Below are 23,154 nucleotides of genomic sequence, written 5' to 3'. Positions count from 1 at the left end.
CAAGACAAGCACCCTGCCAGCTGAACCATCCTCAGCCCTTTGCAACTATTTTTCAAACTTTACTATCAAAGCTTGAAGCAGAGCTGGGAATTCCTTCATCAACAGGGTTAAAGTGCACCATCACTTTACCGGCTTCACACCCTAATGCATCACAGTGATGATGCCATTATATTTTTAAAAGGTTTATTTTTGTTTATGTGTCTGTGTCCATGTGACTATATGCCTCATGTGTGCAGGTACCCTGGGTAGTAGAAGAGGGAGTTAGATTCCCTGGAGTTGGAATGATGGGCAGTTTGTAGGATGCCTGATGTGGGCGATGAGAGCTGAATCTGGGGTTTTGTGAGAACAGGAAGTGCTCCCAATGGTGGAGCTGTCTCTCTAGCATCATCATTCTTGCTTCCTGCTTGGACATTGTGGCCAACCGTCATGTGAGGCAGAAGAACTGCAGACCTCTGATTCCCACCCCGTGGTAATGACACCCACATATCTTTTCTGACTTTGCTTGCAAGGCAAGGGGCAGCTCTGCTGGCTCCCCAGAAGCTCATGGCCAAGGCTTTGGTAGCTAATCAGCATTCTGCCTAGAAGCAATTAAAGATGATATAGCCAGGGCTCTATTTTTATTTATACTGTGTAATGAGGCTCCAAATTAAAAAAGTTACATCCTAATCTCCACTAATGTAAAGTGCTGCTGTCTTGGGAGTGCAGTGGTCTAGATTAGGTGACAAATTTATCATTTTTACACTTCTTTCTGTGCCAAGATTCAGAATTTCCCAAGGACAAGCGCTGATGCAAATAGCAGAGCTGTCTACCCAGCTTTCCTGCTCTTCTTACCCTGTGGGGAAGGGGTTTCATTTGAGCAATAAGACATGATGAAACACACATTTGCGGGCAATTACGGTACACCTTGGGTGGTATTAGAAAGCATAAGGTCAAAGGAGGGGGGCCTTAACTTCCTAAGGAGTGTGATAATGACCCTGAGAAACACAGCTTGGGCTCCTTATTACAACGGTAAGATGGAATACATTAACATACAGAAAACAAGAAATAAAGGCGTAAGTGGGAGGTTGATGGGTGGGGTCTAAAATCGGTACCAGACAATCACGGCTCTTTGTGCTTAGATGTCTAAAGGCACTGGGATTCAGAATGGATTTCCCCTTCACAGAGCTGTATTGCTCTCTCCTTCACAATCAGGACTGATTGTCCACAAGATCTGACAGTCTCTCATTTTTTCCTTCTTCCTTCCTTCCTTTCTGCTTGCCTGTCTTTTCTTCCTTTCCTTCCCTCCCTCCTCCCCCCTCCCTCTCCTCCCTCCTCCCTCCCTCCCTCCCTCCCTCCCTCCCTCCCTCCCTTTCTCCCTCCTTCAACCCTTCCCTCTGTTCTTTCCTTCTTCCTTTCTCCTTCTTTTACTTCCTCCCTCCCTCCCTCCCTCCCTTCCTTCTCTTTCCTCAGGGTCTCAGGAATTCCAGGTGGGCCTCCAACTCACTACCTAGGCTAGGATAAACTTGAGTTTCGGCTCATCCTGCCTCTGTCTTCTGAGTGCTGGAATCACAGATGTGCATGGTCACACCTGATCTATCTATGTGGTACTGTGGAGGGACACAAGGCTTCATGGGTGCTAAGCAGGCTCTCTGCCAACTGAAGAACATTCCAGCCCTCTCAGCACCTTTTAGTGATGTTGGAAAGAACTAGAAAAATAATCATATATTTGTTGGAAGATAACCTTGCCAAGACTGGTGGCCATTATTGGTCTCACCAGTGCTAATTCTGGGCCTGAGGTCAGAATTTTGAGGAAAGACAATCCCTGTGGGTAAGCTGAGTTACCATAATTTAATTAAACAGGTGAAGGCTCTTAACTGATTACAAAGTTAAATGTGCCAAGCAGGAAATACGGTCATGGATTATTTTTGTGGAGTTTATGCATTAACTGTTTTTGTGTGGATGAGTGTAACATTTGTCTGTGTGCTCATGCACATGTTGGCAGAAGACCACTTCAGATACCAGTCATTAGGTGCTGCATACCTTTTCTCACTGCCCTGGAGGCTACCGAGTAAGCTAGGCTGAATGGCCAGTGATCCCTAGGGATCCACCTGTCTCCATTTCCTCAGCACTAGGATTTTAAGTGAACACCATCATGTCTGGATTTGTCTTTTGACATGGACTTTAAATCTAATCTTGTTTTCATATACAAGAGAGCCACAGACAGGCTACACACACACACACACACACACACACACACACACACACACACACACACACACACACAGAGAGAGAGAGAGAGAGAGAGACTCTATCTATCTATTTCTCTCTCTCTCTCTCTCTCTCTCTCTTCACCACACACACACACCACACACACACACACACACCACACACAGAGAGAGACTCACAGAAATAGAGAGACAGAGAGAGAGAGAGAGAGAGAGAGAGAGAGAGAGAGAGAGAGAGGGAGTGAGGGAGGGAGAGAGGGAAAGAGAGGGAGGGAGGGAGGGAGGGAGGAGGGAGGGAGGGAGGGAGGGAGGGAGGGAGGGAGAGAATCCATGATGTGATATACACATAAGCTAAGAGATGCCTATGTTTTTTATTTTGCCCTGGAGCCTCAGAGGCCTGTATGACTGAGAATTCTAGTCTCTGAAGCTTTGGGAACAAGTTTCTGATGTTTTAAGTATCCCAGTTTTGGTAGGCTGTTACACGGTGCACAGAAATTAATTTAATTGCCCTGGTGTTTGATTGAAGTTGGGCAAGAATCTGGGGCTACCAGCAGAACCTCAGCAGTTGAACTAGCGTCCTTGTCATGCCAATTTCAGCCTTGCACTGTTGTCAGATGAATGGGACACAGACTATAGGAAAGAATCCCTTGACCTTCATATGCCTTGGGCTGTTGAATCCTGCCTCCCACCATGGCATGTTGACATCCTTTGAAAGCATTTCCTTGGGGTAAATACAAGTGCTACTCCATGACATGCAGGCTGTTTAGATTTTGTACTGTGGGTACAAACTGATACTTTAGCTTCAGGAGGCTCAGATGGAGAAGCTGACAGCCCAGAGACAGGTGGAAGCTGAAGAAATGGAGCAAAATGCTTGCCACACAGCTCAAGGAGCTGAGTTCAAGCCCCATAAACCATATAAAAAGCCATGGGAGTGGTGCATATTTATAATCCCAGCATTGAGAAGTAGAGACAGGAGCATGCCTGGGGCCTGGGGGCCAGCTAGTCTAGTAAAGTTGGTAAGCCCTGTCTTAGTCATGGTTTCTATTGTTGTGAAGAGACAGCACAACATCAGCAACTCTTATAAAGAAAAAGATTTAATTGAGGTGGTAGCTTACATTTCAGAGGTTTAGTCCATTATCATCATGGTGTGACATGGTGGTGTACAGGCCGATGTGGTGGTGGAGAAGGAGCTGAAAGTCCTACGTCTTGTAGGCAACAGGAAGTGAACTGAGACACTGGGTGATGTCTTGAGCATATATGAGACCTCAAAGCCTGCTGCCACAGTAACACACTTCCTCCAATAAGGCCACACCTTCTAATTGTGTCATTCCCTTCGGGGGCCATTTTCTTGCAAACCACCACAAGCCCCTAGTCATAAACAAGGTGGAGAGCACTTTGGAAGACATCAGAAATTAGCATTTGACCTCCACATGCACATATATGCATGCCAACACACCACCAAAGAAATAGTCAAAGGGCCATGGGACATACATGAGCAAGCACCCTGCCTCCTCTTCCCATGGCCACACTTCCTCACCTTCTTCCACAGGCAAGCTCCTCTACTTGCTGCTGTTCAGCAGAGCTTGTCTCCAGCCACCAGCACCATTCTCAGGGGTCAGAAGACATGGCTGGAAGTTCCAGACTATAATACTGGATAACCTGGTCTTTCTGATAACTGGCACCAAGCCAAAGACCCCACCCAAGCAGCCTCTCTAACCTAAAGTCAGGAGTTATCAAGGGGGCTTGTTATAAACACAGTAGCCTTGTAGCTACTCACATGTGAACTCTCTATTTCAATGTTTTTAGTTACCTGTGGTCAACCATGGTCTGAAAACTAGCTAGAAAACTCCAGAAGTAATTACTATGTTTTAAACTGTGCACTGTCCTTAATAGTGTTGTAGAAGTTCATGCTGTCATCTTATTCAACCTGGATGTGAACCTGGTTATACCTTGTACATCCACTGTATTCACCACTTGCCCCTGGGGTCACTTGCTTTTCAGACCCTCTGTGCTATCTTGTATTTTTGTATCAGCAGCAAAGCACAAGTGTATAAAGTGGCATCGAGTGTACAAAGCCCAGGAGGAGAGATTGACTCTGGTGCACAGGACAAGAGGGAAAGATGTGGTGTGGAATGGAAGCTGCTACTATTTGCTGCTTGCATAGTGTCCCTCTTGGAAGGGGAACTACTATGTAAAGGACACAGGAGTCCTTGGGATGTCAGGACTTCTGTAGCAAGAACTTCCTGTTCCGTCACAGCGCCATGACCGACTGTCAGCAATGCAAGACCATTTAGTATGAATTAGGGACTAAAGTTTAGAGACATCTACTAAAAAATTTGAGCAATTAATTTTCACAGAACTCTTCGGGCTTCATCAGAGCACTCCGGGGTCTGTCATTTATAAGCAATGAGTCCCAGGGCTGGAAAATAAAGCTCAGTGGATAAGGTGCTTGCTGTGCAAGCATGAGGACCTGGGTTGGGCTCCTCAGCACACATGTGAGATGGGTATGATGGTGTGCGTCTCTAACTTCAGTGGTGACTCACTTGGCAGCCAGTTAGCATCGGGTGAATGTCAGGTTCAGCGAAATACCCTGTCTCAAAAACTAAGATGAAGAATAATGGAGGAAGACAGCTGATAACGACCTCTGGCCTCCTGTGGGTGAGCACATATGCGCAGATATCCATGCACACACACTCAACAAATTTAAACAATAAAAAGGAAGCATCTCTCTGTCTTCTCTCCTGTTACCTGTGATGTGTTCTGAGTCTTCCAGCATCAGAACCCCTCCTGTTTCTCTCTTCAGGGGAGAAAGAAGATGACTGGCGTCCCCCCACCTCTCCTGCACTTCTCCTGGAAGGGCCTGGGCTCCCTGCCGAGGTCCCAGCAGTTGGCCTTTTAAAATCCAGAAAAAAAATCCTTTCTCTAAGAAACACATCCCGAAGGTGTTTTGTTTCCCAAGCAATCTAGTAATAATCCAGGGACCCAAGGAAAAAGGGGATTTTTATTTGTTTACATCTTAAGGCTACTATGAAAGAAAATCAATATTAGCTGGGGCTCTTTCCATGGTGGGAGAGTTCAGTGCTGAAAAACTCATTTCCAAATTCATATGCTAATGGGATTTTGGAGGTGAGTGATAAGGATTGAATGAGATTACAGGAGAAGGCAAGGAAGCTTTGGGCTGGCTCACTGACTTTGCTGGTCTTGTTCTCTGATGAGTCAGGATGCAGTGAGAAAGTATTCACCAGATGTGAGCACTGTCTCTCAGACTATCACCATCCAGAAAAGTCTGTCCAAATCAACATTTCTCCTCCATTAGGCATCCAGTCTTTGATATTTTGTTACAGCAATAGAAAACAGACTAAGATGGTTAGTTATAAAAACACGAATTTAAGGAATAGATCTGTGTTTTAAATTTAGAAGAAAGACTTGTACACATTTAGATTATTTCATTATAATGATTGAACCCTTGCCCTATGACAATGTTAGACCCCCGAAAACTCAAGTGTCCGGGGTCCCAGGCCACGTTCTCGGTCACCCCAATCACCAGGCGGATTCGAGAGCTTGCTGCAAACTGCACGAGACTTTATTGTAATTTAACGAGCTAACCCCATGTTAGCTCGGGTCTTTGATCCACCCACCATGGCGGATGGCTAGCAAAGATGGCTCCTAGGGGCTCCCGAAAGATCTTATAAGGCAGCGTAAGGGGAGTGTCTAGGGGTGTGCACAGGCTCACGATTGGTGTGCCTCCAGGCTTGGAGGGCTTGCCCTGTGTTGATTGGTCAACTGGTTGTTATGGCCCACAGGCCCTCCCAGGGTGGTTGCTATGCTCTCTACGTCATTGCTGTGCGCTTGTCCATAAAGCACACCCAGGGTCGTAAAGCATAGCGCCACCAGCTAACTTCTGATTGGTTCCTTGTCACAAGACAGGCATCTGACTTTCTAGTGTCTAGAACAAGGTCATAGAAGCACATGTTTGACTGTTATGGCTGCCAAAAGGGAAGCTGGTTGCTTCAGCTAAGATACAGATGACAAGGTTGGTTCCCTGGGCTGTTGCAAGCATCAGAGAAGATCCTGAGTCTTACCTGCACAGATGAAAACAATGAGGTCAGTAGGGTTAAGAAACTTCATAGATATTGGTGAAAACTCTGAACCCAAGTCAATGCCTTCAGAAGTGTGTTCTTTCTGAATAAAAACAGGACCAAAAGATTTATACTTCCAGAGCAAATATAAATTTTAGCCTATAAATTTATTTTCATAAATCATCTTAACACCATTTCCAAACCCATCTCCCTAAGGGCTGGAGGAAATGAACGCCGAACCTTCTGGGCCTTCCTTCTCCTGCCGTACAGATCTGAGCAGGGCTTGGAGGGTGAAGGTGAGTCTGACCAACATGGTAAGGCACCATGTCTGAGTCTCAGACTGGTGACTGCCAAGTGGCAGACTGTCCCAGTCTATGTTACTCCTTACTCTGTGACTTCTATACAGAGTCTGGGTATCTTGCTGGCTTGTTCATCTACCCTGCTCCTGCTGCCACTATCTGAACTTTGAACATGGACTGAAAACCGGTGGCTCTCTAAGAATCCATTGGGCTTTCAGCACCGCTTTGGGACTGGGAGGCAGCTAGCCTTATGAACTGAGTAGCTACTGATTTCTCATTCTCTGCAGTGTGAATTAATCTCCCAGACTACTGTGGAAGTCAATTTAAGACATTCCTTTTAATATATATTCATCCTATTGGTTCTGTTCCTCTAGAGAACCCTGACCAGTACACAGACCATATGCTCTTCCTTGAGCTACCTCTTTTCCCAGTGAAATTAGAATACTAACAACTCTTTCAGGGAACATGCCCAGTAATGTGTGTGTGTGTGTGTGTGTGTGTGTGTGTGTGTGTGTGTGTGTGTGTGTATCTTCATATCTTCTTGCCAAGGCAGAGTTAAGGCAGACTAACATGAAATCTCCATAAGTCTTTCTAAACATACCCAGGACACCACCCTTCACTGATTCTCTCCTGGGTGGATTGTGCCCCACTGAAGATGCTCACAGCAATAACACTGCAGGCATCATTTCCCATTTTTGGCATTTAATAATCTCTCTTGGCTTATCATATAATGTTTATATAAGGTTGTTTCTAATAACACTGAAGTTGTTATGGCAATGCATGAAACCATTCTTTTTGAAAGACCCCAGTAACTGTGGGTGTGAGATGATGCCCATGTGTTGATTTATCCCACAGTATATCTAACAACTTGAGTCTAATTTGTAGGTTCTTTTGAAAGATCTGATGAGCTGGAGTACATCCTGATCTACTCAGTTATTTGACTCTTAACTAAAGACTTACTAAAGGATATATAAATGTCCTCAACCACAGAGATCAGAATCACTGGCTCGTGACATAAATACATTAATTCAGAAAGTGGGCATTAAAAACCCACAATGAAGGCACAGGATTTACCATGTTCAAGGATTGCAATATGGCCATGCACAGCATTTTAACCAATAAGTTTCTGTGTTTTCTCCCCATCACTAGTAAATCCCTGAGCTGTTAGCGCACACAGGGATTGTTGGGATGTGCTCTCAGTAGACCTCATCTTTGGGGATCATTTTATTTCCTCAGTTTAGTGCCTCCTCACTAAAATAGAGCACTCCATAATTTTTTCTAAAGATTCTATCAGTCTTGATCCAGTGTGCTAAGTGATAAATGACAGTAGGCTGGCCACAGAGGGGAAACTGGCAATGAGTCATGCTGTCTCCTAGTAACCAGTTGGTAAATAGCTTCCAGGAAGCTCCTAAAGCCCACAGCACATTTACCTCTAGTACCATCCGTGGACAGGTTTCCCTAATCTATATCTGTGCACTTGCCTTCTTTAAGAACATATGGGAGGATGGAGTGGAATTTTTTGTCTATTGTCTCCTTCAAAGCCCTAGTGAAAACTTGCTTAAAACAGCTAGTCGTTGACCCATTTCCCCGTGTTTTGTTTGCTCTCAAATCTTACAAAGCGGTTTTTGCTGTCTGTTAATTTTCTTGATGGATAGGTTGTACTATGTAACCAATAAATCAGTTCATGTTGCAATGTAGCTCCACAATTCAGAAGGACGCTTGTCAGTGCTTATGTGTGGCAGCAAGCCACTGAGTTACCGGTGGGCTCTGTGAACAGAGGCCATGTTCTGTCTTCTCTCTTCTCAAACACTGTCCACGTGTACAGGAGAGCTTGGCTGGGCAGATAGGCAGAGACTGTGGAGGAGAAAGAGATGATCTCTGATAGCACTTATTCACGGAGAAAAGTCCTCAGTGACTACAGACCTGGTTCAATGTCACCTGGAAGCATCAGTGGGGGAACACTGGGAATGGATATCAAAGTCATCAGATTTCTTTCCCTTGATGAAATGATGCTTTCCCAAAGCTTGGAGAGTAATTGTAAGTCTATTGTGTGGAAATCAAGATTCACTAGACTCAGTACAGGTTAAGGCAAATTTATTCGGGGAGAATGCACTTACACAAGAGGTGGGTGACCGCTGCAAGTTCCAGCTCCAAGGATTCACCCAAGCTCCTCTCTCTGACACGACTGGAAGCAAGAGAGAGCCACTTGTCCTGACCCCAGACCTAACTCACTCCCCTGTCATGTCTGAACCTGTGACCAAGCCCATTTGGTCAGTGCTACAGGTGAGGGCAGAGTGGATATCTCACTACATAAGTCTTTATCTTCTACATTTCACTAGCAACAATAAGAAATTGTCACCACTCCCGAGAAACTGTTTTGTTCCATTTAGTCTTGTCTTTTTAATTAATGGCACAGTCATCCCTCCCAGTGCCCATTTCACATCTTGAACATAACTCTGGATTTTGATAGATGATCATTTTAATCCTCCCCAAATTCCATGAACTGGGGATATTTGCTCTGGATATACAGCCCAAGGCTTAGAGAGGCTAAACAAACTGTCCCATGTTGCAAAACTAACAAACTGCACAGCTGAGACTTGAACCTCTGATTTCCTGGCTATGAAGTTCATAAGCATAATCCACATTAATTCCTTTTTGGTTAGCCTGGAATCTGAAGTGAATTGAAGGAGTAAACGTCAGAGTTTATTAATCTGGCTAAAGAGTCATAGGATTATATGACAACCATACACGTGGGCTTGGGTAGGAAGAGTAGGCAGCACTTAACCTTGGGGTTTTCAACTGTGATTCGAAGACTCTGCTGAAGTTCTTAGAGATGCCCTTAGAGGAAGAAAGGGCAGCAAGGGAAGGCTGGAGTTGCAGTGACAGCTCAGGACTTTCAGTTCCTGATTCAGAGGCAGATACCTCTCGTACTCTTCTCATGATGGCATCTCATTTGAGTCTCATTCAGTAGGGATGGCAAGGAGGCTCAACATTTCAGATGGAAATAAAGATCAATAATTGAAGAGTTAGCCTGTATATGCCATTTCCTAGCATGAGGAGGAAATAAAGACTGGGGAACAGCAATTTAGGCAGTCTTTTCTGTTGTGATTGTGTTAACTTCTCCTGAAGAGACATTAACAGATAGATGCTCGTTCACCCTAGTTCCTCAGTGAGACAGACCAAAGTACAACTCCATCCAAGTCCAACTTGACCAAACACTGCATTGATTGGGATTACTTTCAAGGTTATAAGATCACAGGTGACCCCCCCAAACAGTTGTACCCCCTCACCATGGATGATGGCCTAATGAAAGCTGCATCCTAGAGTATCCCTTCTACTTCCTATACACTCTGGGTTCACCCAAGATCCTTTGCCAATGTAGAGGGCAGGAAAGAATACTGCCTACAATCTCAGGTAAGGGTCCCATGACCCTCCCTCTCTTGGGGGTGTCAATAGCTCCATTACCATTGTCATTACTGTAGTCTTGGCTACTTCTGTATTGTTCTGCTCAATTAGTTGCCATGGCTACAGGCCAAGGTAATCTGATCTAAAATGACATGTGGTGATCATGTTATGTCCAGAGGGGGGAAAAAAAGCCTCACTATAATAGTTACAATCATAGCCCTCTGAGCTGGGAGCACCCCAAGTATTTGTTATCCCTACCACCTGCAAGAATTGGCTTTTCCTCCCGTATTATGCTCACATTTCTCCAGCACTGAGAGTAAGCCATCAATGACCCCCTTCTCCTCTCCTTAGCCCTTACTATGTTTCTTCATAATAAGCTAAAATCTGCCCTTTCATATCCCTGGGAGCCAAGTGGGGTAAAGTTATTCTTCTCCTTGACCCCATGTCACATGCTGAAGCTATTGAGCAGCAAGTAGGCATGGCACTTCCAGGCCCTTGTCTCTTATTCCCTTAAACATGCTGCAGGCTGCCAGATTTCTTCAGAGCAGGCTGACACACTCCAAAAAAGCTTCAGTGTTGCTTCCCCTTAAGATTCCAGTGCAAAATTAAACAAAGATTCCAGTAGCATTTTAAGTCGTGTATTATCCCTTAAATGTTCATTCTACAGAGTGGTTAATCTTCATTATCAATTTAACAGAATCTAGAGTCACCTAGGAGACAAACTGTTACAAGACTGGCAGAAATGAAAATACTTGAAAGGGGTACTTTTGTCTCTCAATCTGGCTATCAGTCTATTGATTCAATGGGCCATCAAGAAACAGAAATTTTCCCAGTAATCTTAAGCTGGGAGGAGGAAAATGCCCCCACCCAAAAGGAGGAACTTGTCTTCTGAAGTGAGATTTCACATAGTTCTAACAATTGTCTGACCACCTTACAGGATGATACTGAAACCCAGAAGATAATTGGGCAATGCTGAGCTGCTCCACACCTTGACTGGGACTAATTAAATGTGAACATCCTTGACTCGCTATTTAAACTTTAATCTCATTTCTGGGTCCTGACGATGGACTTGAGCAAGTTAGTTCACTGGAGCTCTTTTTCCTTCTTTTGAACATGGCCACATTGAAAACAAAAATCTTCTTTTTCTGTTTTGCACTATTAATTGGCTTATTGAGGATAGGTGGCTGTACCTGGCATGGGACACAGGTTGTAGCCCCAAGTTTGACAATGAAAGTAAGCTGAACATTGGGATTCATTCCTGTTTCTTGACTGCTGATGCAATACATTGCTATTTTTTGGTCCTGCCATAATGGACTGTGCTCTCCGACTGTGGACCAAAATAAACCCTCCCTACCTTGAGTTGTTCCAGTCAGATGCGTTGTCACAGCAGTGAGGAAAGTGATTAATGTACACATTGACTCCCTCGGGATGGGTAAGGAGTGACTGCTATGTGAAATAAAGTTGAAATGCTATTATCTTGAAGCTGCATTCTCCCACACAGAAAAATTCATGTATACCTTTTCATCTTCCCTGTTTCTTTCTTTCCTTTTTTTCTCTTGGAAATAGGGTCTTCCTATTTATCTCAAATGGCCTGGGACCCGTGATCTTCCTGCTTCAGTCTCTCAATGTACCACCATTCCCAGTTCCTCTTTTCTTCAAAGGTACTCCATATACAGCCCAGATAGCTCTGGTATGCTGGTGGTGATTTCTTCCCAAGGGAAGACATCCTTTGCTGCTGATAGGTGTACAAGCTCCCCAAAAGGATTTGCAAGTTTGAGGTAATTAATGAGTTGATTGTGGGGATATACTGAGGCAAATTTAGATTTTTCTACTCAAGCCATAGCCACAATGGTGGTTCAATGATCCATGCAATAGATACAATGATGGAGCTACCAGTCCATGTATGATGGTAATTCAAGGGCTGGGGAAATGGTTTAGTAGGTAAAGTTCTGGCTGTGCAAGCATGAGGATATAAATATCTCCAACACCCATGTGCAAAAGCTAAGCATGGGGGTGCCCACTTAAAATCTCAGTCCTGGGTCAGGAGAGGCAGAAGGGTCTTTAAGTTCAGCAAGAGACCCTCTCTCAAGAAACAAAGTGGACAGTGCCCGAGGGATGACATCTGAGGTGGCCTCTGGTGCCTGCATGTATGCACATATACTTGTACCTGTACCCGAATACCTTTGTGCATTTAACTATACACACATATGTTGAATCAGTTTTAATGATCTTTACAGATATATTTGTTAGTGAGAATAGAAAGGGAAAACAGTGGTAATCAATGAAAAGCATTTCCTAAATGTTGCAAAAAGTACTACAATTGGTCCTCAACTCTTCCAGCTGATAGAATTGTTGTTGTTGTAGCTGCAGTGTCAAGCAGCAGCAGAATACCATAAACCTCAGAGCCGGAGTGTGCTGGAGTTTACCTCCCTGAAGTGAATGCAAATTACCATTTTAATAATGCACCGTTTTGTTAAATGCTAGAAGTGGCCCTGAGTTCTTACTGGGCCCCAATGTCTGAAAGGTAGAAAATTCACCTCAGAATTGAGCATCCACGAGAAAGAACCCACTGAACAAATAACTCCAGCTTCATCCCAGGCTCATTTTCTCTCAGCATCCAGGGCTATCTGTAAGCTGCCTAAGTGATTCATAGTGCATTTTCACATTTCTTTTTATTCAAAGAATAAATGTGAATTATCTTGTTTACTGTCACCACAGCTTGGCAATTATTATTAGCTCCATCTTATATTTGGAAAAATAAAAGTTAAAGATCCTTCAAGGGCTGTAGTTCATGAGAGGCAAAGAGCAAATCTCACAGGGAATATTCACAGGACTTAGATTTCATGGGTATTTCAGCTAGAGATGCACCTAAGATCATCCAGTTAACCTCTTCATTTTGAAGGCATGGATGGGAATATCAGAACCATTCCAATGTTCTGTTTAGTGAACTTAAATACTCTCAATTTCGTTTCCATTTCCCGAGTTTGAGATGAGAAGACTCTCACCAGCTGATTTCTAATAATAGGATTCTCATAACCACTAATGGGATTGTGCCAGGATGGATGCAAGCATCTCTCCGTGTGATGTCTAGCTAATGTATATGCCAGTCATGCTGAAGAGGACACTGGATGGGGGGCGGGCCTGCCTCCAACCTCTTGTGGGACATTCGTTTGCTTCCGGTAAACAGACCTCAGGCCTGGTTTTGGATCAGCATCTCCACCTCTAAAATTAGGTGTTGTACTAAATCTTTAATGTTCTTAGAGTTTTATGTGCCACGGTTCTCACTTTCTTTATATAAATTTTTTTCAAATGCATAATATACACATATGTCATAGGAATGCAAATTCATAGACACTATAGAGAGAGAGGGAAAAAAGCAGAAAGTAGAAATGGAAGATTCCAGGATAGTTAACTATATTTCAAGGTAAGTGGTCTCAAAAGAGAAAAATGATTCTGTTCCTCATAATGTGCTTTTTAGAAAGTGATAGATTCTGGGCACCTGGTATCTTGTCTGCTTCCTTCCTGAAGTTTTGAAGTTTGTTCTTTGAAATTGGCATCAAACTCTGTCACCTGATGTGGTCGTTACGTTCTCTGTCAACCTGACACAAGCTAGAGTCATCCGGGAAGATGGAACTTCAACTGAGAAAATGGCTCCATCAGATTGGCCTGAAGGCAAGTCTGTGGAACATTTTTTTTTTTTTTTTTGATTGATGACTGATGTGGAAGGGCCTAGCTCACAGTGAGCCTTGCCATCCCCAGGCTGGCGGGCCTGAGTTGTATAAAAAAGCGAATTGAACAAGCCGTGGGAAATAAGCCAGTAAGCATTTCTCCATGGCCTCTGCTGCAGTTCTCACTTGAGTTCCTGTCCTATCTGCTCTTCATAATGGACTGATTCAAATGAGTGAGCCAAGTAGGCCCTTCCCTCCCTAAGTTGCTTTGGCCATGGTGTCATTGTTGCAGCACTACAAAGCAAACCAGAATGCCTGGCTATTCTAGTTACCTTGCTCAAGGGAGGACATGCAACATCTCACCCCAGAACAACAATGAGAACAGAAAGGGCAGCCTGGTTTCTGAGTGATGCTCACTGACTTCACCTGCACGATGAAGTGATGACTGGTTCCACCACACTCATCTAGCTGTGCTCATGTCATCACACATGGAGGAGGCTGAGGCTGTGACTCAGTGCCACCACATTCCTGTAGCAAGAATCACATCATCACACATGGAGGAGGAGGCTGTGACTCAGTGCCACCATATTCTTCTAGCAAGGGTCCCACGCCATCACAGATGGAGGAGTATGAGGCTATGACTCAGCCCCACCACGTTCCTCTGGCAATGATTGCATCATTGCAGATGGAGATCTATAAGGCCTGGCTTCAGAGAAACACAAGTCAGGATGAATTATGAGAGTCGGCAGGCCTGCAAACACTTTCTTTAATAATTAGCCTAAGGTGGAGGAGGGTCGAACCTCACTAAACTCCCATTTCACACAACCCAAACCTCGCACTGCTAATGCCTGGCTGAGCACAGAAATCCATCTTCAGGTGATGCAGCTTAAAACCTCATTTGTAAAACACAGCCCGAAGGGCTTCCAGCATAGGGTGAAGGGCTGCCAAATGTTGCCTTGGGGCTTCACCATCTCTTTGGGGGACAGCTCAGGTCACTACTAATCAGAGCTTTACAGCTCTGGTTGAATGTACCTTGGAGAGAGCCCATAGGCAAACACAGAATGTTTTTATGATCCCAGAGGGAAAGGAGAGTCTCCCATCACACACACAAACTCCATACTTCCCTTACACAGACTCAAAAAGCCAACATGCAGAGAGCATCATGTCCCCATAAGCCTTCGACAGGAGGAGGTGAGGACTGCATCACTGCCTTGGCAGGCCGGTACTCAAATGCACTAATCTAGTTGTGCAGACAAATCCTCACCCATGCCAGTTTATAAACTTGCTTTAAGAATCTGTGGGGAAAACATGTCAGGGAAAGAGAAACAAGACTCTGCTAATCTACCAGTTAGTGTTTGTGGTGGGGGTTACGGTGAGGCATGCTAAGAGCTCAGTGTGTAGGGTGGTTCCAGCTCTCAGAGTTCCAGTCTAACTCAAAAGGTGACATGGCTGAATAGATGATATTGGGAAGAGCATGGGAGGAAAACAAGAAGGAGGGGATGGTGGAGCTCAAAGCAGAAAGCATGGCAGGCCTGTAGCAGTCAAATATTCCCCTGAAGTTGGGCTGTGTATATTGCTTAGTTGGTACAGTGCTTGTCTAATGAAGGCGTTCACCTCCAATCCCAGAACTGAGGAGGTGGAGGCAGGGGTATCACAAATTCAAGGCCATCCTTCGCTATGTAGTGAGTTCAAGGCTGCTTGAGATCCCATCTCAAAGACTCAGAAGAAGTAGGAGGGGTGGCAGCAAGAAAGGAAGAAGAATGGAGATTTTTGGAAGAATCACTGGAAAAAAGACTTGAGGATAGGAATGTAGCCAGGTGGTAATCTGGTGTGATCTCTAGGAAAGGGGATGGGGCTACAGAAATGAAGTACAGTATGGAGCATGTCAAGGTGCCAGTCACCAAACACTCCCCATGTCTTATCTGATCCTCAAATGTTCATGTGACACACGCCATTGTGCAGACTGAACACCAAAACAGAGGCTCAGGGGGTACAAAAGTGATCTAGAGAGGTGGAGGTGGGGGGTGAGGGGTGGGGAATTTGAGGTGGGAGTGGGGAGGGCAACATGGAGAGAGAGAGAAAGAAGACAGGGATAAAGGAGACAGGGGTGGAGAGTGAGAAAGGGAGAGAGGAAGAGAGAGTTATGTAGATAGAGTCATACAGAAAGAGAAAGGAGAAGGGAAAGAGAAAGAGAAGGAGGGAGAGAGGGTGGGCCAGGGAGGGCGTCAGGCATAGCACATGCCTTAGGAAGAGCTTCAAGTGTGACTATGTAGCACATGCTTTGTGTGTGACCTGGGGACTCCTGGGCAATTATTTTGTCACCTTGGATCATTTCCTCTGTACTTGTCACGGACCATTTATTTTTTTCTTTTTGAAATGACTGGGCTCTACAGAAAAGGACACCCAGCAAAACCTAAGACTCCAACTACCCAGTGCTCCCCTGTCACAGAGCTGAGCTGGGGCCTTTGGAAAAGGCAGCCGAAACCATGAATCAGTCAATCAACAGCAGGCAACATAAGGTCGCCTCTAAACTCCAGGCTCAAATAAAAAAGAAGCCAAGCATGCCTAACCTGCCAAGCATGGGCTAGCTGTCTGCCAGGCATGGCTAGCTCTCTTCCAGGCATGGCTAGCTCTCTGCAGGCACTAACTCCATTCTGTATTTGCCTTTCCATTTTCCTTGGGGAACATTGGACACTGGGAACTAGAACAGAAGGAAGCAGTGGGATGAAGCCATGTTCAAGCCACCTGCCTCAGCATAATGTAGAATTCAGGGTTGAGGCTTCCGCTTGTCAACAGGGCTGGGCTTAGAAAACCATGGTAAGCATTCTCCCTTTCCTCTCCTGTCCTCTGCTCTCCCTGGCCCTTTCCTCCCCCTTCTTTGCCTTCCCCTCCTTTTTCTTAGTTTTCAGGATTTCCTGATGGAATTTTTCACACACACACACACACACACACATCATGTACACTCCCCCATGCCCTGCCCACTCTTGTTGGTCTTCCTTTTCTCCTTCTGCTTTCATGTGACATAGATGCCACACCCCCTTTCTATTTCTTCCTCTCTTCTCATGGCCTCCTTTCTACGTTCGTGACAAACACACACACATAAAATGTAGGGCACAGTACTGATATTAATATATACATGTAGATATATTTGTGTCAGAAACAGGAAAATGGAGAAGGGTTGCTCTTTCTAAATAATATATGTGTGTATTATATATGTATTATATATATATATATATTTAGATTAACATGTGAGGAAGAAGATATATATCTTCCTGAGTCTGGCTTATTTTTCATAACACAATCTTTCTCTTTCATTCTTTTGTTCTTTCATTCATTCTTTTTTTTTTCTTGGTGGACATTGGCTTTTGTCAGGCTTGCATTACAGTGCGGTTCTAAATATAGAAATGAGATATTGATCCTGTGTCTCCACTCTTGCATGCTCTGTTTTTTTTCCACACTGCAGCCATGACCCAGGTCCAGGGCAGAGAGATTCCCAGGGAACACAACTGCCCTGAATGGCTCAACTGAAAGTTGTCTTTCAAAAGCATCTGGCGGTTTCAAGAATGAGAAGGAAGGTCTGGGGGTAGACTTTTCCCAGGAATGATGAGTACAAGCCACGCTGCCAATTTCTTCCTTCCCACCCACGGGGTTGGTCAGCAATGGTTCATTTGGGTACCACAGGCATGCAGAAGAGCCCGGGTGGCCAGGAGGCAGTGGCTGGATGATACTCATTGCTACCTAGCATGCATTAGGCTCTCAGACTAAAATAGCAAAAAGCCAAGGCTTTGTGGGTCCCAGGCAGAAAGTGAGCAATACATCCTGGGTGACAGGGCCAACGATCATTAGCCCACACAGAACAGGGAGAGGGTTCACAAGAGCAGGTGGTTTCGGGTTCCTGGAAGCTTCTCCTTCAGAAGAGACTAACCATTCTGGTAGTCAAACCTGGCAGATGTCCTTTAATGGATTTTTAGAGTTAACATCACCAATATTTGGTCAAGCTGGCATCTAAAGGCTCCTGATAGAATTCCTTGGAAGAACCTAAAGTCACCTCTGTGGGATTTCTGCCAATGTTCATGACCAAATCTAAGCAGGAAGAAATATCAGCAAAACTGAACAGAAAGACAAGCTAGAAAACCACAAAAGGTCAAAATCAAGAGATACAGAAGGGCGAAGCCTGTTTCAGACTTGGAAGACTGAAGAGGCATGGTGGAGATGAGGTGGGTCCTGTAGCTCCAAAAGGCAGAGGGTCAGTAACACTTGAGTATGGGATGTGTGGGAGGTAGTGGTGTGATATGAAGATTGTGTTCCTTTGACAACTGTCCTGTGGCTGGGTATAAGAATACAATCTGCTCTTGGAAACAGTATAGCGGTGAACAGCAAAGATACATGATACCTCCATTCAGTCTTCAGTGATTCAGGGGGAAAGCCATCTGTCGATCTGTCAGTCATCTACCTATAATATCTACCTACGTATCTATCTATCTATCTATCTATCTATCTATCTATCTATCTATCTATCTATCTATACCTAATACCTACATTTCTATCTACTACCTACAGATCAACCTATCAGCTATCTGTATCTATTAAGAAAAAGAATGATACAACAATCAGGGCAAAATGTAAAAGAAAATGATGGGTGAGGTAATATGAAGTGACTTAGTTCTATTAAAATTTTTGACCCTACTAGAGATTGAACCTATGGCCTCATGCATTCAAAGTAAGCACTTTACTGCTGGGCTATGTCCCCAGTCAGTAAGAAATGGATTGATGTATAAACAGACAGACAGACAGTCTGGTACTTGAAAATATTTAAAACTAAAATTAATAGTGTTTCTCTAATATCAAATCTAAGAGAACAAAGACTATGGTTATAGCAACTCTGCAAGAATTGAACCTTGTCACAGTACTCAGAAAGGTGAGGTAGGAGTGTTGTGAGTTCCCATCCGGCCTGGGCTGCCTATGGACCTTGCCTCCAGACCAATAAATAAACAAACTTTGGAACATGGCCTTGAGGTTGTAGCAAACCTTAGTGAGGGGAAACGCTCTACTTTTCTTAGTTACATACTTATTTACTTGTTGGATGAAATAAATAAGAGAAACAATTGGTTCCACACCAGTTGAGGGTGCACGAGAAAGGCATTTGCTCGGAGAAACAGCAGCCAGCCTAGGAGATTCCATAACAATTTCTCTCATTTGTAAAACACTCTTGAAAATACCAATGTACTTATAGAGAAAAATATCAGTTGTTGCCAGAGGCTGGGCTGGTTATGGTGTAACCACAAGCTGAGGGAGTGTGAGGGTCAACAATGCAGGGTGTCCTCTGTTCTGAAACGGAGAGGATTGGAGCTCTAGACCTCAGTTCCAATTCAGAGGTCCGAACCCAAAATGTCAGTTGTGCTGAATGTAGTTTTAAAATTAAAATTAAATGAAGAGAAAGGAAAATATCAGTTATGCTTTTCCTGAAAAGAAACCAATTTGCTAAATTGGCGTAAGATTTGAAACAATTGCTGAGCAAGGGTCAGGCTCTCTGACAAAGGACCATTCATTTTCTGTCACGTTGCTTTTGGTGTCACCCAGATGTCTATAGTCACCTAGCAGCTTACTCAAGGATAATCCTGCTCTGTGTGGGGTGTTCTTCTGACCCAGGCAGTCTCTCTGGGTGTGGATTGGGAGGATGCCACAAATGGTAGAATTGGGGAAAATGGAGTTTAAATGAGAAGACCCAGCTGGCAAGTGCCAGAGTGTATTAGGGTTCTCCTGGTCGGAGAGAACAGACTGAATGAATATGCATTATGAAAAGGGTTTCTTAAATTGGCCTACCTGATACACTGATATGGCTGCATACTTCAACAGTTGCTGTACACTAGGAGGCTGAGAATCTGGTAGCTGCTCAGTCCACAGGGATGGACACCTCAGAAGTCCCAGTCTGTCAGTGAGGGCTTGCAGGATTCCTGAAGAGCCACTTGTCTTCAATCCAAGATGGGGATGGGGGTGGTGGTGGAAGAGGTTGCATTCTGATGTCGGAGACAGATAGATGTATTTACCAGCAAGAAGCAAAGACAGTCAAGCAATCATCCCTGTTTCCCCTCAGTCCCCTTTATATGTGGGCTTCTCTCTGCAGGTGCTGTCCATTCTGGAGAGAGAGGGTCTTCTCTTCCCAGTTAATGCTTCTTGGATGTGGCCTCATGGGCACGCCCAAAGATGTGCCTCTTAGGTGATTACAGATCTAACCAAGTTCAATGAAATTGACAATATTTACTATCACAATTAGTGCCACCCGATGGAAGTATCATAATGAATTGAGCATGCTTTGGGAATGGCCCTTACCTTTTGGGGGTCAGAGAGTTGATCTTGTGGTGGAAAGAATATTGAGAAGTTCCTTTAGGGTTTCTCTGTGCAGTCAAGAGCTGATGCTTTCTTAGACTTGCCTACCATCTTCCAGGATGTATGGTTAACAAGGGGCCCTTAATAATGATTCATCATTCACTCATTTCCTCTGTGTTACGCGGGTACCTTCGGTGTGTCAGATGTCCACAGCAGGCAATGGATATACAAAGATAAATAATGATGTGTACTGCTTAGAGCAGCCTCCAACCTCCCAGAGTCTGTGCAGTAGGGTGGAGAATGAGATGGGCAGGTGACAGCTATCCCAGACACCGGGGCAATGATTTTTCCCTGTTGTGAGTTAACAAAGTCAAATTAGGTGCAATCAGTCACTCTCCTGTGAATTGCTTAGCAGAATGCATTACTCTCCACTCTGACTACAGTGGGGGAACATCATAAAACCTTACAATTCAACCACAGACTGGAAGTTCTGATGAGAAACTGCCTCTGTGGGATTCTAGCCTTTATCCCAACATTAATAATGAGCTGTAGGACCTACTGTGAAAGTTCTGATGAGAAGCTGCTTCTGTGGGATTCTAGCCTTTATCACAACATTAACTATGAGCTGTAGAACCTAATGGGAGGTGACTTGTAAACCTACCCTGCTGGATGTTTCTACATTCTACTTTCACTGGACTCTCCACCCTTGCTGTCTTATGGTGTCCAACACAGTAACCTCCACCAAGCTCGACCAGGAGCAAAGTCTTGGTCTCCTTTATGTCCCATGTTCTTTCCACATCTCTATCAGGGACTTTGTGGATTTGCAAATGGCACTGCAGAGAATTGCACTCAGGCTTAATTCTGTCACTCATCACTTTGGCCTAATACCCGACAAGACATAGCTTAAGGAAGGGAGAGTTTATTTTGTATTACACTTTGAGGGGACAGTCCCCTGTGGGAGGAAAGCATGTTGGGGAATCCATTTCCTGCTGATGGAGGCAAGAGGCTGCTGGCTATCATCTCAGCAGACCAGAAAGCGGAGCAAGGGGATGCTGACACAAAGGCTTCCTTATTTCTTTCGTTTAGGTGCACCCCTAACCTGTGAGATGGCTCCACTCAAGCTCAGGCACTCAAGCTCAGGGTGGGTCTCCCCTGTAGTTATTCCTCCCTGGAAATGTTCCCATAGACTTGCCTGGATATGTGGTCTGGGTGATTCTGAATTTAATGGAGTTGACAGTGAAGACTAACCATCACAGTGCCTGTGAGAAGTGGGGTCAGGAAGAGTGGTGTGCAGAGGAAAAGACACAAAATGAAACAGACAGGGGTGGCTGTAGGCTGCTTAGAATTTGAAGCTTTTGTACATGTCCCCTTCCTCTTAATTTTTAGTAAGTATCTTTTTAATAGGCTTGTGAAAGAACTATACAACAGAAAATTGGGGGGCTGTTCTAATTTGGCTACCATTTGTTGTCTCTGTTATCTTTACAAGATAATTATCATCTAACTGGGTTTTCTCAATCATAAATGCAATGTTTGGGCTAGAGAAACCCTGAATATTCTAGCTTTGTTGAGTACTGAGGAAGAATCTCGCTGAATTTCTCTACTGTTCGTGTTGTAATTTGTTTCACCATTCTCCTTGACACTTAAAAGAATTTCTGAAAATTACTAATGTGAGAGGCGACTTTCCATAAACAGCCTATCATGTATGTTTCCTATTAGGGTTTCTGACATTCCACATGTTTTCAAAGGTAATTGGAAATGCTGGAGACGATTTAAGGGTCATTATTGTGTTAGCTAAGAGAAGAACTAATGATGACTTAGCTACTGGGCTATTGAGCTGATCACAGAACCCATTAGCTCAATTAAGTAAATCAAATAGGAAAAACATTTCGACTCAAAGAGCCACCACCCACTGCTGCCTATTGCTTGCCCGAGAGGCTTGGGTTTCGTGGGACGTTCAGAGCGCTCATTCTGTGTGGAAGACAATGGTTCCGCCGCTGATTGAACATAGAACTCAACTCAGGCTCACCAATAAACTCCAGGTCACACGAAACAGCAATGTTAAGAAAACTGGTGAGACTAGAAGCTGCGGTGCGAAGCGGAGGCTTTCCTGGAGTAGGCTTTCCCACTACACAGAGGCAGGGCTGGCAAAGCAGCACGTGGATTTCTTTAAAGGAGTCTGTTCAATCCTATGGCTTCTGCAGCCTGGTTTGTGAGGAAGCAAGGGCATAGCCCTGAGACAAGCATTTTTGATCCAGTTCTGGGTTTCGGCATTCAGTTAAGAGAATAGCACTTACGCTTTCAGAGACCAAGCCCTTTAGAAAACGCTGAGGTCAACTCGCAGTTTTATGCTATTCACGTCGGCAGTTCCTAGGTTGATGGAGGTGTCTGCTGAAAGGAATACCACAGCTTGTGTTATTAATATTTATTGTATAGTGATTCAACTTGGACCATGCTGTGGCCAGAGAGAGCTGGTGCATTGGATACATGTCTAATTTTGATAGAATAGTGACTACATCATCCAAAGACAAAACAAAACAAAAAAACAACCCAGGAGCTGATGTAATCAGTGCTGGTGAGAGAGGAGTAAGTGGCTTTTCTGTGGAGTCAGCTTTTCAGATTTTTGTGACATGGCCCCTCGCCTCAGGGATGAAATCAAAGTTCAAATGTGGTGGCTTTGTCAGTCTACAGGAGTCAACACTACAGTTTAGTGAGTGGGTATACTCTGGCCTACTGCATTACTGGATGTGACTTAAACTAAGGATTAAGGGAAAAAGTGAAATTGGATTTTAAGAAATTAATCCTTAAATTGTTATTGAAAGGTCTTCTTTGTTGTTAATGCTCATCTCAAATTGGCATGGGGTGTAGGGTTGCCTCTTCAGAACTCCCCTGGGAAGAAGCCCTCAGAGAACAGAGGGTTTGCAGAGATTTCTGCTCGTCACCTGCCTCTCCGCTGCTAGATGCTCAGGGACAGAGTGGTCCACCTGTCCTCCTGGGACCCCTGTGAAATAAGCAGGCTGTGCACATGAAAGGTAAAAGTTCTCTTGTCCCTGATACTCAGTGCACAGTGGAGCAGCCCCCCTCCATATTCCAGTCCAGAGACAGACACTGAAAGTGCTTAAGCATGGATCCAAAATGCTCCCACAGCCCCAGTGCTCAGGTCCCTAGCTTGACT

The 23,154-nt window shown here is 44.5% G+C and overlaps 1 long non-coding RNA gene across 1 annotated transcript; it reads right to left on the bottom strand.

The window, feature by feature from the left end:
• Nucleotides 1–6,119: 6,119 nt before the first annotated feature.
• LOC103161335 lies at nt 6,120–20,186 on the bottom strand. The gene is made up of 3 exons (XR_003483199.2): nt 19,986–20,186; nt 19,479–19,672; nt 6,120–8,436 (listed from the first exon to the last, which is right to left on the bottom strand). It is a non-coding gene; the product is annotated as an uncharacterized LOC103161335 (long non-coding RNA).
• Nucleotides 20,187–23,154: the final 2,968 nt, after the last annotated feature.

Source organism: Cricetulus griseus, chromosome 3 (assembly GCF_003668045.3).
Source record: "Cricetulus griseus strain 17A/GY chromosome 3, alternate assembly CriGri-PICRH-1.0, whole genome shotgun sequence".
In the NCBI taxonomy this organism is placed as follows: domain Eukaryota; kingdom Metazoa; phylum Chordata; class Mammalia; order Rodentia; family Cricetidae; genus Cricetulus; species Cricetulus griseus.
Note: the sequence above shows the minus strand (reverse complement) of the source record. Positions and strands in the feature narration are given on the sequence as shown.